This window comes from Pongo pygmaeus, chromosome 3, assembly GCF_028885625.2.
Source record: "Pongo pygmaeus isolate AG05252 chromosome 3, NHGRI_mPonPyg2-v2.0_pri, whole genome shotgun sequence".
In the NCBI taxonomy this organism is placed as follows: Eukaryota; Metazoa; Chordata; class Mammalia; order Primates; family Hominidae; genus Pongo; species Pongo pygmaeus.
In genome coordinates this window covers 24100533-24112648 of record NC_072376.2, presented here as the reverse complement: position 1 = coordinate 24112648, position 12116 = coordinate 24100533, and positions in this window count along the sequence as shown.

The window sequence follows — 12116 nt, the reverse complement described above, 5'->3', positions numbered from 1 at the left end:
CAAGAGACTTCTTAATGACAATAAGGTCTCCTAGGCTGCGTTTGGTGGGTTGTGGCTGACCCCCAGGGAGATGACGATGCTCTGAAGACCATCCATGATACCTCAGAGACATCTTTGTCACCTCTTGGGGTTTGGGATGGCCCTGTCACAAGCCCCGATTCTCTGCCTGAGCACTGCAGCCCTTGAGAAGTAGGGAATATGCCAGAATAGCACCCTTTATAACTGATAAGGGTTACATTGGAGACCACAGCTTATTATCTGCATGTAGATGGATTTCCTAACACCAACCCCTGAAACACACATTTTGACATACCTGGTCACATATTTGCAGTGTGAAGGAGCAGATGAACGTTTGCACTTGGCAGGCAGACCAGAGGGAGAGGGTGAGATTGGTTTTAGCGTGTTCAGTTTCTGGTCCTAATTCACCTCATTGCACCTGTAGCACCTCACTGGGACTGGAGAGTGAGGCCTGCAGACTTGTGCCAGGAGTACTGTGCTCCTGGACTCCCTCCACAGGGAAGGAAACATCAGGAGTAGGAACCAAGCCTTTTCTCTAACGTCAGCTATTCAGGACAAGGCAATGCTTCTTATCCTTGAGTGGATCTGGGGAGCTCGGGCTCCCTGTTCCCTAACTCTGTCTGCAAGTTATGCACAGAGACCAGGACAATATATTTTTAACCACTTGGAAAAGATCTTTCTGGTATGAAACAGACCAGAAAAAGGAAATTTGGCAGCACCAAGAGAGGTTCTTTCTGCAGTGCAGGTGATGAGAAAGGACTTGATGTTGTTCAGCAAAGCTCTGTTCTCCGCACACTCCCTTTTAGGTTTTTTATTTGCTATTTTGTCAGCTTTTCACATGGAATAGCACTAACTATAGTGAAATATAATGTCATTCTGGGGTCCTGAAAAAGGAAGCAGGTCAACTTTACATTTCTTTCATTAACATAGAAAGTCAGGAGTATTTTCTGGTATTTCATATTTTCAGCAAAGTGGAGTATCTGCTCTACTTACTAAAAATGACACTCCAACCCCCCATTTCCATCTGCATTTACGTTCTGCACATATTGCTGAAGTAGCTTTTTCTTCCTTATGTTTACTGCCAATGCATTTGCATTTTCTGTCGCAATAAATAACCCAGTAAAACCCTCCAATGGTAGGTTCTAGCCTGGCTCTTTCTAAGCATGGAATCATAGACAATGATTTATAGTCATGCTGGCCCAGAGGATGGAAAAAAATGGACATTTGTAAAGGAAAAATAAGTGAGTTCAAACAAACGCTAGCTGAGCTGTGAGAAAATTAAAGATGTGAAATTAACATGAAATTTTCTATGACCATTAAAGTCATGGGTTGGGGTGGGAGGCAAGGCAGGAGGAAGCTCTCATTCCAGAGGCTGTGTCTGGGGGGGTCACCACTGTTTTCCCAGCACGCCTAGTCCCAAAGTGTACCTCAATTAATATTTTCTAAAAGGATGCTGATTAAATGATTGGTTGACATTTGCAGGGTACCAGGCACCAGGCAGAGTGTTACATACCTTAACTCATTTATTCTCAGGACTCTTCACAAAGCAGCCACTTTCATATCCCCATTTTACAGATGTGGAAATGGGGGCACAAAAAGGTTGAGAGCTTCCCTGGGTCACACAGCTGAAGAGTGGCAAAGCCAGGAAAACAGGGCCCAGAGTGGTTAGGCAACTCCCTCGAGTTTGCACAGCCAATAAGACCTGAAACGGAGAAAACAATAGTCATATCTAACCCTTCTGTAGCCCTAGCCCAGTGCCAGGTGCTATTCTAAAGGCTTTATTATCTCAGTTGGTCCTCACAAATTCTGTGAGGCAGGTCCAATCATTATCCCCATTTTACAAATGAATCAACAGAGGCACAGAGAAGTTAAGGAACTTGTCTGGAGTCACACAGCCAGCAGGAAGAGAGCTTGGGTTTAAACCCAGGAAACTCTGGCACCAGAAGGTGTGCCCTTATCCACTGGGCTACCCTCCATTTTTAATCCATAAATATGCAAAAAGCCTCAGCGTTGTAAGTACCAAGTGCTGATCCAGATGTGTTTGACTCTAGAGCCCATGTTTTGTTCTGTAATCCCATTCCAAGGAGAGCATGTGGATGTGGCAGTGGGGTGAGGGGTGAGGGGACACAAGAGGGTGAGGGGGTCTATTTTGCTGCGTGGGTCATATGAGAAGCTGGATAGGCCATTCTTCACAAAGGGCTGTAATCCCAGCCTTTTTTTTTATTTCCTTTTTTTTGAGACAGAGTTTCGTTCTTGTTGCCCAGGCTGGGGTGCAATGCCACAATCTTGGCTCACTGCAACCTCCGCCTCCCAAGTTCAAGCAATTCTCCTGCCTCAGCCTCCCTAGTAGCTGGGACTACAGGTGCCTGCCACCACACCCAGCTATTATTTTTTTTATTTTTAGTAGACATGGGGTTTCACTATGTTGGCCAGGCTGGTCTCAAACTCCTGACCTCAGGCAATCTACCCGCCTCAGCCCCCCAAAGTGCTGGGATTACAGGTGTGAGCCACCGTGCCTGGCTCTAAACCCAGCCTTTTCTGCTGACCACCCACTTACCCATGAGTAGTCAGTAGTCACTGATGTGGAGCCCTCTTGTGTGACACCAGCCAGCCACTCTCTCTGGAGCTTAGGACATAGTGGGGGGCGGTGGGACCAGGCCTGAGTCTGGCAATAGTTCAGGGGGCTTGAAATCCTTTGGAGCCTCTCACTCCAACCCCCTTGTGTTCTAGGTAGGAAGCGGAGACCCAGAGATGACGTGTCTTGCCTAAGGGAGGGAGAGCTAGCACTTTCCTGTGTGTGCTTTGTTTTCACAGTGGAAGATGATGAACGTGGTACCACCTTGAAATCTGCAGCTTGAACCATCTGAGTCTCAAGTAATCAAGATTGTAAAAGCCCATGACCTTGTGATTTACAGAAGCACAACTAGGAGACCTGTGAGGCTGTGGCTTCTTAAATGGGGATGGGCTAGCCTGTTTGAACACCTCCATCTCCCCTTGGGGCTCTTGTTCTCTACACAGTAGAAACGGTAAAGTGAGAGCTGTGCACCTTATAAAGGTGACGCAAAGGTTGAGTTTATGGCAGACTCTGTGTTCATTGCTATACCTGAGCTTTCCTGCACTTACGCCTGTAATCCCAGCACTTTGGGAGGCTGAGGCGGGTGGATCACGAGGTCAAGAGATGGAGGCTATCCTTGTCAACATGGTGAAACCCTGTCTCTACTAAAAATACAAAAATTGGCTGGGTGTGGTGGTGCCCAGCTATATGTTACGCACTGTGCCAAGCAGTGAGTATTCAGTGTTTAACAAAAAAGACACAGTTCCTTCTCATGTGAAGCTATTTACCATGATACTCAGACATTAAGTGGTTCCTCAAAGCCTTTGGTCATATCTAAATGTGACTGGCCTACACAGTGATTTGTAAGTTTTTAAAGGGTCAACTTTTGATAAGCCAAACAAAGCCATAAACTTTCTCAGCAGAAAAAATTAAAAGTGTATTTGCATTTAAAGATACGTCTAGAGTCTGACCACATCCACTCTGGCCCAAGTCACCACAGTTTCCCACCTTGATTATTGTTGTGGCCGCCACACTAGGCCCCCTGCTGCCTCCCTGACTCCTCCTTGTCTATTTTCCACTTAGTGGCTGGAGGGATCCTGTTAAAGTGTAAGTCAGATCAGGTGGTTCAGGAAAAGTCAGGGCTTCCCATCATTCACAGAGCAAGAGCCAAATTTCTACAATAGCTTACAAGAATATAAACTACTCTTTCTGTCTTTGCTTCACTGACACACACATACACACACACACACATGCACACACACACACACATATCCTCTCTGACCTCATCTCCTAAACTATTTCCTTTGCTTGCTTGGCTCTAGCCACTCCAGCCTTGTCCTTACTATTCCTTGAATGTTCCTTAGGCATAGAAGAGCAAAAGACGGAAAGAACCTGGATCCCGAATGGCCGCATGGAGCAGAGGTGCCCCACCAATCCAGATGGTCACCTTTAGACTGTTAACAGGAGAGAGAAATATGTGTCTGTCTTTTTGTTTTGAGATGGAGTCTTGCTGTGTCGCCCAGGCTGGAGTGCAGTGGTGCAATATCTTGGCTCACTGCAACCTCTGCCTCCTGGGTTCAAGTGATTCTCCTGCCTCAGCCTCCCAAATAGCTGGGACTACAGGCACGCACCACCACGCCCAGCTAATTTTTTAATTTTTAATACAGACAGGGTTTCACCATGTTGACCAGGATGGTCTCCATCTTTTGACCTCATGATCCATCCGACTTGGCCTCCCAAAGTGCTGGGATTACAGGTGTAAGCCACCGCACCTGGCCACTTCTGTCTTACTTAAGGCAATATATTTTGGGATCTCTTTGTCATTGTGTAGTCTATATTCAACCCAAAGGATGGCAAACAAAGCCTCTTGAGCCAAGTCTGTCTCTCCGTATGCTTTGTAAATAAAGTTTTATTGGAATTCAGTATTGCACATCCACTTATCTATCGTCTGCGGCTGCTTTTGTGCTTCAGTGGCAGAGTTGAGCAGGTACAATACAGATTCTAAGACTCCAAGGCCTAAAATATTTATTCTCTAGCTTTTCATAGAAAATATTTGCTGGTTTCTCTTCTAAACAATATAAATCTGTTATTATTATTTTTCACTGGAAGAAAATGAGGCCCTCAAAGGCTAAGGAAGCAAGAGTCAAACAGCAAGTGAGTAGCTCATCTGGGTTCAAACCCAGAACTGTCAGACTTTCCTATTCAGAGCAAATAGTGTCTTAGATATACCAGACTAGGAAATGAAGTCAAGCCATACATTTACTCACACTCCACTCAAACATGCAAAAAATTAAGCTTCTGTATTTTTTTGTCTAACTGACCTAATTTTTTCCTGGACCACCTAGCACTGGATAGTAAGTAAACCATGCATAGACCAACCCAGTAATGTCAATCTAATCTAACAATTTCAGTAGTCCTGTTAGACCATTCAGGCTGTTTTGAGTTAAATGGTCAGTTTTTCAGATTTCCACCCTCTTCAGCTTCTCTTGCAAGAGAACTTTTAGGGTCCTTGTGGCAGTGGGGATAGGGTGGGATGGGGAAGGGTTTTCACATGCATATAGTATCTTCTGGACACACTCCATCTTCTGCCCTGTTCTGGTTTGGTCTCTGACCTCAGGACCACTGAGGTCTGGTTGACCCTATCTAATCTTGCTGAGTAACTTTGGCCAGGAACTTCTCATCTGAAAAGTGGGGATCGTAATAGTGCTTACCTCCCACGGCTAATTCAAAAATTAAATATGAGATAATAAATGGAAAGCACTTAGACAAGCCTGACATTTAATAAGTGTTCAATACAGGTCAATTTCATTGTTGTTGGCCAGGACCCATCACTGGATCTTGGCCATTTGCTCTCGTCATAGGAAATGACTGAGTGGACTCTGTCCCCTGGCAGGACCCTCTGCCAACCCTTTCAGCCCCTCCAGGTCTCCTCAGCGGGGCATGTAAATGAGATCCTATGCAGCCAAAAGCGCTGCGTCTGCCATAGTCATTGCCCCTACATTGTGTCATGTTGAAAGGGGCTGCTTAGTGGGCTTCTCCTGGACATTCTGCACATCCATCTGGAACTCACAGGGAAGCGTGTCTCTGGCTCTGCAGAGTTTCTGGACCTCCCCTTCCCTCTGGAACACACCCCCCACATCCAGAGCCTTGGCCATACTTTCTCTGCTTTCTCAGCCTGGCTCCTCTTCCTCTCACAATCTCTTGGATTGGAAGGAATAGACTTCTCATTTTCTTGTCATCATACCATGGCTTCTTTCTCCTCTGTCTCATAGTAAAACTCTACGATCTAGGCAGCCAGGCTCTAATGTAGTAATGAGAGGAAGGGAGTTTAGAAAATCCTCTGTTGACAGTGCCCAGCTATCAAGACCATTGTCTTGTTAAAGAGGTCAAGGAAGGCAGCCTAGAGACTCCAGCTGGTTAATGGCCTCTTTCTTCTGGGTAGAACTTGCCCTTTTCTTCCCTGGGGCAACTGGGAATGATTATCCCCACTGGAGAAGCACTCTGGCAGATCCACTAGGTGGGGATGTTGTAGAAGGGAACTGAGTAGCAGATGTCTGGCCTAAATGTCCTCCAAGGTCTTTCCTAGCTGAGGGCACATGAGCCAGTGTTATGACTTATGGAGAGCCAAGGGTGCTTCTGGCTTTCCAGCCTGGGGACAGGACTCTGAACTCTTGTTTTTCTGTTACCCCCAGGAATAGTACAGGTCCAATCTAGTGGCTTCTAAGTGCAGGTACAGCCCTGAGAAGTGGCTGAATGCCCCTGTTTCAGGGCTCACTTCACAAGGTGTTGAGATACACACTTTCAGTTGGCTAGTCATGCTTATGCTTTCCCAGGTTGGAACCTGGAACCAGCCAGTAGGTGCAAAGGTGGGGTGAAGAAAAACCTATACAAATAAATAAATGTTTCTATCTATTAAGGCATCACGTAAAAATGCCCGAATGAACAGTCATCAAACACGGAGGGAATGTTAGAAAAAGCCTATTTTATACTCTGTGCTGGTATTGTGCACTTTGGGGGCTCCTCAAAGGGACAGGCAGAGGCAGACATCCTTCAGAGAGGTTCTGAAGCCCATGTGAAGACCAGTTGGAGGAAACATGCCAAGTTGATTAAGCTGATGTAGATGCAGAAAGCCAGCTGCAGTTTCAAATATGAGCTACAAATTAAAATTCAATTATGCAGGTGTCACAGGCTGTATTTTCCAAATTTGGCCCCAGCAACACCTCCCATCCCAGTGCTTAAATCTGGGTGGGCTTGTGGCTCATTTGTAACCAATAAGATGCAACCAAAGTGGTGCTGTGACTTCCTAAGCTGGGTTATTACAGATGAATTAGGTCTTTTTGTGGCATGACAAATGACCACAAACTTAGTGGCTCACCACAACATTAGTATATCACACTCTCTGTGGGTCAGAAGTCTGGGTATAGCTTAGCTGCATTCTCTGCTCAGGATCTCCCAAGGACAGAATCCAGGTGTGGTCTGGGCTGTGTTCTTATCTGAAGGCTCAACTAGGGAAGAAGCCATTTTCATGTTCCCTCAGGTTTTGGCCAGAATTTATTTCCTTATGACTGTGGAATTTGTGGCAGCTGATTTCTTCAAGACAAGTGTATTATTTTTCTAGGGCTTCCATAACAAAATATCACAGATTTGGGGTGGCTTAAACAACAGACATTTATTTTCTCACAGTTCCAGAGGCTAGAAGTCTGAGATCAAACTGTTGGCAGATTCAGTTCTTTTGTAAGCCTGTCTCCCTGGATTACAGATGGGTGTTTTCTCGCTATGTCCTCACATGGTCTTTCCTCTGTGTGCACACATCCCTGGTGTCTCTCCCTCTTCTTTGTTGTAAGTACACCAATCAGATTGGATTAAGATCCACTCTAACATAACCACCACTTTTAAAGTCCTATCTCCAAATACAGTCATATTCTGAGGTACTGGAGGTTAGGTCTTCAATATATGAATTTGGTGGTGGTGGGGAGCAATCCAGCCCATAATAGCAAGCAATGGAAAGAGAGAGAGAGAGAGAAAGAGAGAGAGAGAGAGAGAGATTGAATTTCTGCTGCTTGGATTCTTTCACTACAGGGAAGATCTAGATCTTCTTTTGAGGCCGTATGATTAGCTCAGGCCCATCCAGGATTATCTCCCTTTTGATTAACTCACATTAACTGATTAGGAGCCTTAATTACACCTGCGATCCCCTTACACCACTGCCATATCACATACACATAATCGCAAATGTGACATCCCATTCCCTTGCCATATTTGATTGTTTAGAATCAAGTCACAGTTCCTGCCAACCTCAAGGTGAGGCAGTTATATAGAGTGCAGACACTAAGGGGGAGAAATCATGGGGGCCTCCCTGGGAAGTGTCTACCACAAAAGGTGTTGCAACCTCAGTTTTTTTTCCTGGAGCACTTGCCTGGAGCTCTGTGCTACCCATGTCAGTGGTCTTACTGTCCTGAGGCCTCTATGATGTGAGGAAGCCCAAGGTAGCTCATACAGAGACCTCAAAGAGGGGCCCTGAGACTAAATGAAGAGAGAGGGAGATTCCTGGGCAGCCTCTACTGCTCCAGCTATGGTCTGACCATGGTGCCTAAGAGACTTAAAGCCAACCTGCCAAGCTCTTCCCAAATTCCTGGCCAATAGAAACAATGAGAGCTAATGAAATAACTACGGTTTTAAGCCACTACTTTTTGGGGTCATTCATTATGCAGCAATAGTAACCAGAACAGCAGGCATTCCAAATGGGGCATCACTCCTTGTATTGATAACTCTATGGGACAAGCATCATAGGGAATTTATTTAGCAGCCTCTCCTGCCTCCTACCACCCATATTCCCTAACCCCTTACTTGTTTATTTTTCTCCACTGCTCTTACCACTCTCTGGCATACTATATGTTTAGTTGCTTGTTTGCTTACTGTCTGTTCCCCATCACCACCACCTCCCAAAATGTAAACTGTATAATGGAGAATTCTGCCTCTTTTTTCATCACCTGGCAGGTGTGGATCCTCAATAAAAACTTTAGTATTTCAGCTGTTGATGGCCGGGCTAACAGCTGGAGGGAGGCCAGAACAAGATAACAAGTGTCCTGAAAAGGTCAGAAGATCAGAAAATCATATAGAAATCAATCTGGAAGAATCCTTAGAGAGCATACAGTTCAATGCCACACCATCCTTGAGAAAATGGATGCCCAGAAAAAAAGGACTCAAATGATACAGGAGGTTAATGGTCGAGCTGGTTACTCCAACCAGGTCCTCTGACCCTCCTTCTAGGGTTCCTGCCACGAAGTCACTTTCATGGGATTCCATGCAAAGGGGTCAGTGTCTTTGACTGCTCCCTTGGTTTTCTGTTAGAGTTCTGCTGGGACATTTTAATTATTTTTAGATTATTTGCTTTTTATTTCTCTATCAAAATTCAGTTATGGCATTACATTGTGTGGAGGTAGGTTATGTTATATTGTAAATGTATTTCATCTCAGAAGATTAGGGGATCATCTTAGCCTGGGATCCCAGGAAAGCAGGGCCTTACGCAAAGGCTTTGTTGCATGGGGTTGACTATTGGAGAGGAGGATCCAGGGGAGCTGGAGTGAGAAACAGGAGGAGTAACAAGTTGGCCTGTGCTACAGGGGCTGCTGCCTCAGCATCCCACTGGGACCTTCTAAGTGGCTGTATTTGACGTATTTTGGAGCTGCACGGCAAGGGGATGAAAAAGGAAGCATTTATCCATTAGTGTTCATCCCCCATTGGCCAGGGGTGGCCTTGCAGGCATTTACTCTCCCCCTCTTCTGGGTTAGGCAGGCTCTAGGGGTGCCCCATATGACAGCATCAGGATGCATGTTCATCCAAGACAGGAGGACAGAGGTGTGTGGTGAATCCCAGTAAATATGTTCAGTTGCACCTGCACAAAGCTGGTCAAAGTCAGCCTGGAACTGGTCACTGCGGTAGTGGCTGGAATAAGAGGTGGCGCCCAGAAGATTTTAAGGAGTATTCAGGAAAGGTCTGTCTAATCCCCAAATCTCACAGTGCAGACAAGTGTCAGTGCTTTAGAAGGAAGCGTCTGGGAGCTTCTGCTATGAGCCTGTGGCATTTCTGGCTAATCACATGACCTGGATTTCTCATCTTAGAATCCTCTAGGAAACTCCATCTGCAGCATCAAAGTCACAGGGGAAGTTCAAATGCCTTTATATTTGGAAAGAACTGAAACAAAAATCTCACTTCTGGGAATTCTTGGCTCCTTAAGGTCTCCCACTTCTTGATGCTGCAGCGGGTGTCCAATTTGTCCTCACATGGGCCCTGAGTACATGGAGGTTAATAAAGGGGGTGCAGGGAGCTTAGCCCGCCAGGGAGGATGCTGTGAGAAAATTAGCTGTGCTGACATGGAACAGCCATCATTCACTGAGAACATACTAGTTTCAGACACTTGGCAAAGCACATAAAAGACATTTTCTCATTTACTTCTCACTGCAAATATTTGAGGTAAATAGCATTCTCAATTTATAGAGAAGCAAGACTGGCTACATAACTTACATGTCCCAGGACAAAATGAAAATGCAGAGCCCCTTTTAAAAATTATTACGAATTTTAAGATGGTAGCAGCAAAGCATGAAACTAAGTAGGGAACCTTTCCAAGTGGAGGAGACCCTAAGTGTCTGCACAGTTCACAGACTCTTGAAACTAACCCTGGAGAGGAGGAAACCAAAGCTCAGAGACCTTAAGTAACCGCCCTAAGATCACACACAGCGGGTAAGTATTAGTGCCATGATTTGAATCCAGGTAGTCTCACTTCTACATAAACATTCTTGGGCTGAAGCAGAGGGATGTGCTGGGAAGTACACTCCATCCAGAGGCAGATGACTGATATTCCAGCAACTCCTCACTCGTTATGTTTCCTTACCCAGGTTTGGTCTACCCAGATTCCTCGCAAGCAACTTGAATTCAAAAAGTGATTGTCAATACACTCCGTAAACCCAGCACTACAGCAGCCTCCAGAGACAGAGGTAAGTGGGGATAATAAGAGTTGTCTTGCATTTTGCCAATGGCACAGATTACAATGCCCTTCCAATGTAAGGAAGTGCCTGATCTCAGAGCAGTGTTTCCTGCTGAGAAGTTAAGGATTCATGTGTCTTTTCCTGGGGAATAGGATTTTAATAAGAGACTACTGAGGAGCAGGGCCTTAACTAACTCCCAGCTGCAGCCATCAGTGCTCTAGGTTGCAGGCAATTGATGCTGGCTTGGGCTGGCTAAGCAGACAAGGAGTTTATTAAAAGGCTATTGGGGCTAAACACTAGATCCTCTTCTCCAGTTTCTTGGAATCGAACACTGACTGGCAGAGCCTCATGCCATGAGGGACTTTGCCATTGGTGGTTTCTGAGTTCTGCCATGTGGAGGCCCAACTCTTAATGTCAGAATTTCCCCAAACTTAGCAAAGATGCTGAAATGCTTGAGACAGACTGAAAAGCAAAAACATCCAGTGCATTGACTTCAAAATGAAACCATAATGATCAGTGAGGCTCATGTTCAACTCTTGTAACAGAAATCCGACTACTGTGGCCTAACCAAACGAGGTGTTTATTCTGCTCACTTAATGAAGAGTCCTACTTAAGGAACTAGTCTCCTCCCTCCTTTCACCATTCCTATAATGTGACTGTCAACCTCATGGTCCCAAAGAGGCTGCTCTACCTTCAGGCATTGTGTCTGCATTCCAAGCAGCAAAAGGAGGGAAGGGCAAAGGGCAAAAGGCACATGTCAGCCACATCTTTTTCTCATGTTAACAACAGCTTCCCCAGATGGCGCACCCAGTTGACTTCCATTTATGCTTTTTGACAAAAACTAGGTTACATGGGATCTAAGGAGAAGAGTATTTGAACACAATACCATCACAAATACAATCAGGATTTTGCTAGTATAGAAGAAACAGAAATGAATATTGGCTGGGCTTGCCGAGAAGTGTCCCCCACAGTCACTCTGACACCATTTTGGCTCAAAAGCCCTTGCCAGCATCCCACTGTCCATTCCAGCACTGTCTAATAAAAATAGAACACAAACCACAAATGCAAGCTCTGGCTGTCCTTTAACATTCTCTAGTAGCCACATCAAAAAAGCAACAAGAGGCAGGGTGCAGTGGCTCACGCCTGTAATCCCAGCACTTTGGGAGGCCAAGGCAGGTGGATCACCTGAGGTCAGGAGTTCAAGACCAGCCTGGCCAACATGGTGAAACCCCATCTCTACAAAAATACAAAAATTAGCCGGGCATGATGGCAGGTGCCTGTAGTCCCAGCTACTCAGGAGGCTGAGGCAGGAGAATCACTTGAATCTGGGAGGCAAAGGTTGCAGTGAGCCGAGATCACGCCACTGCACTACAGCCTGGGCAACAGAGTGAGACTCCATCTCAAAAAAAAAAAAAAGAAAAAAGCAACAAGAATCAGGTGAAATGAATTTAAATGTCTCATTTACTATAATCTATCCAAAATATTATCATTTCATCATGTAATCAATCTTTTAAAATATTAATACGATTTTTTTCATGCCAAATCTTCAAAATCCAGTG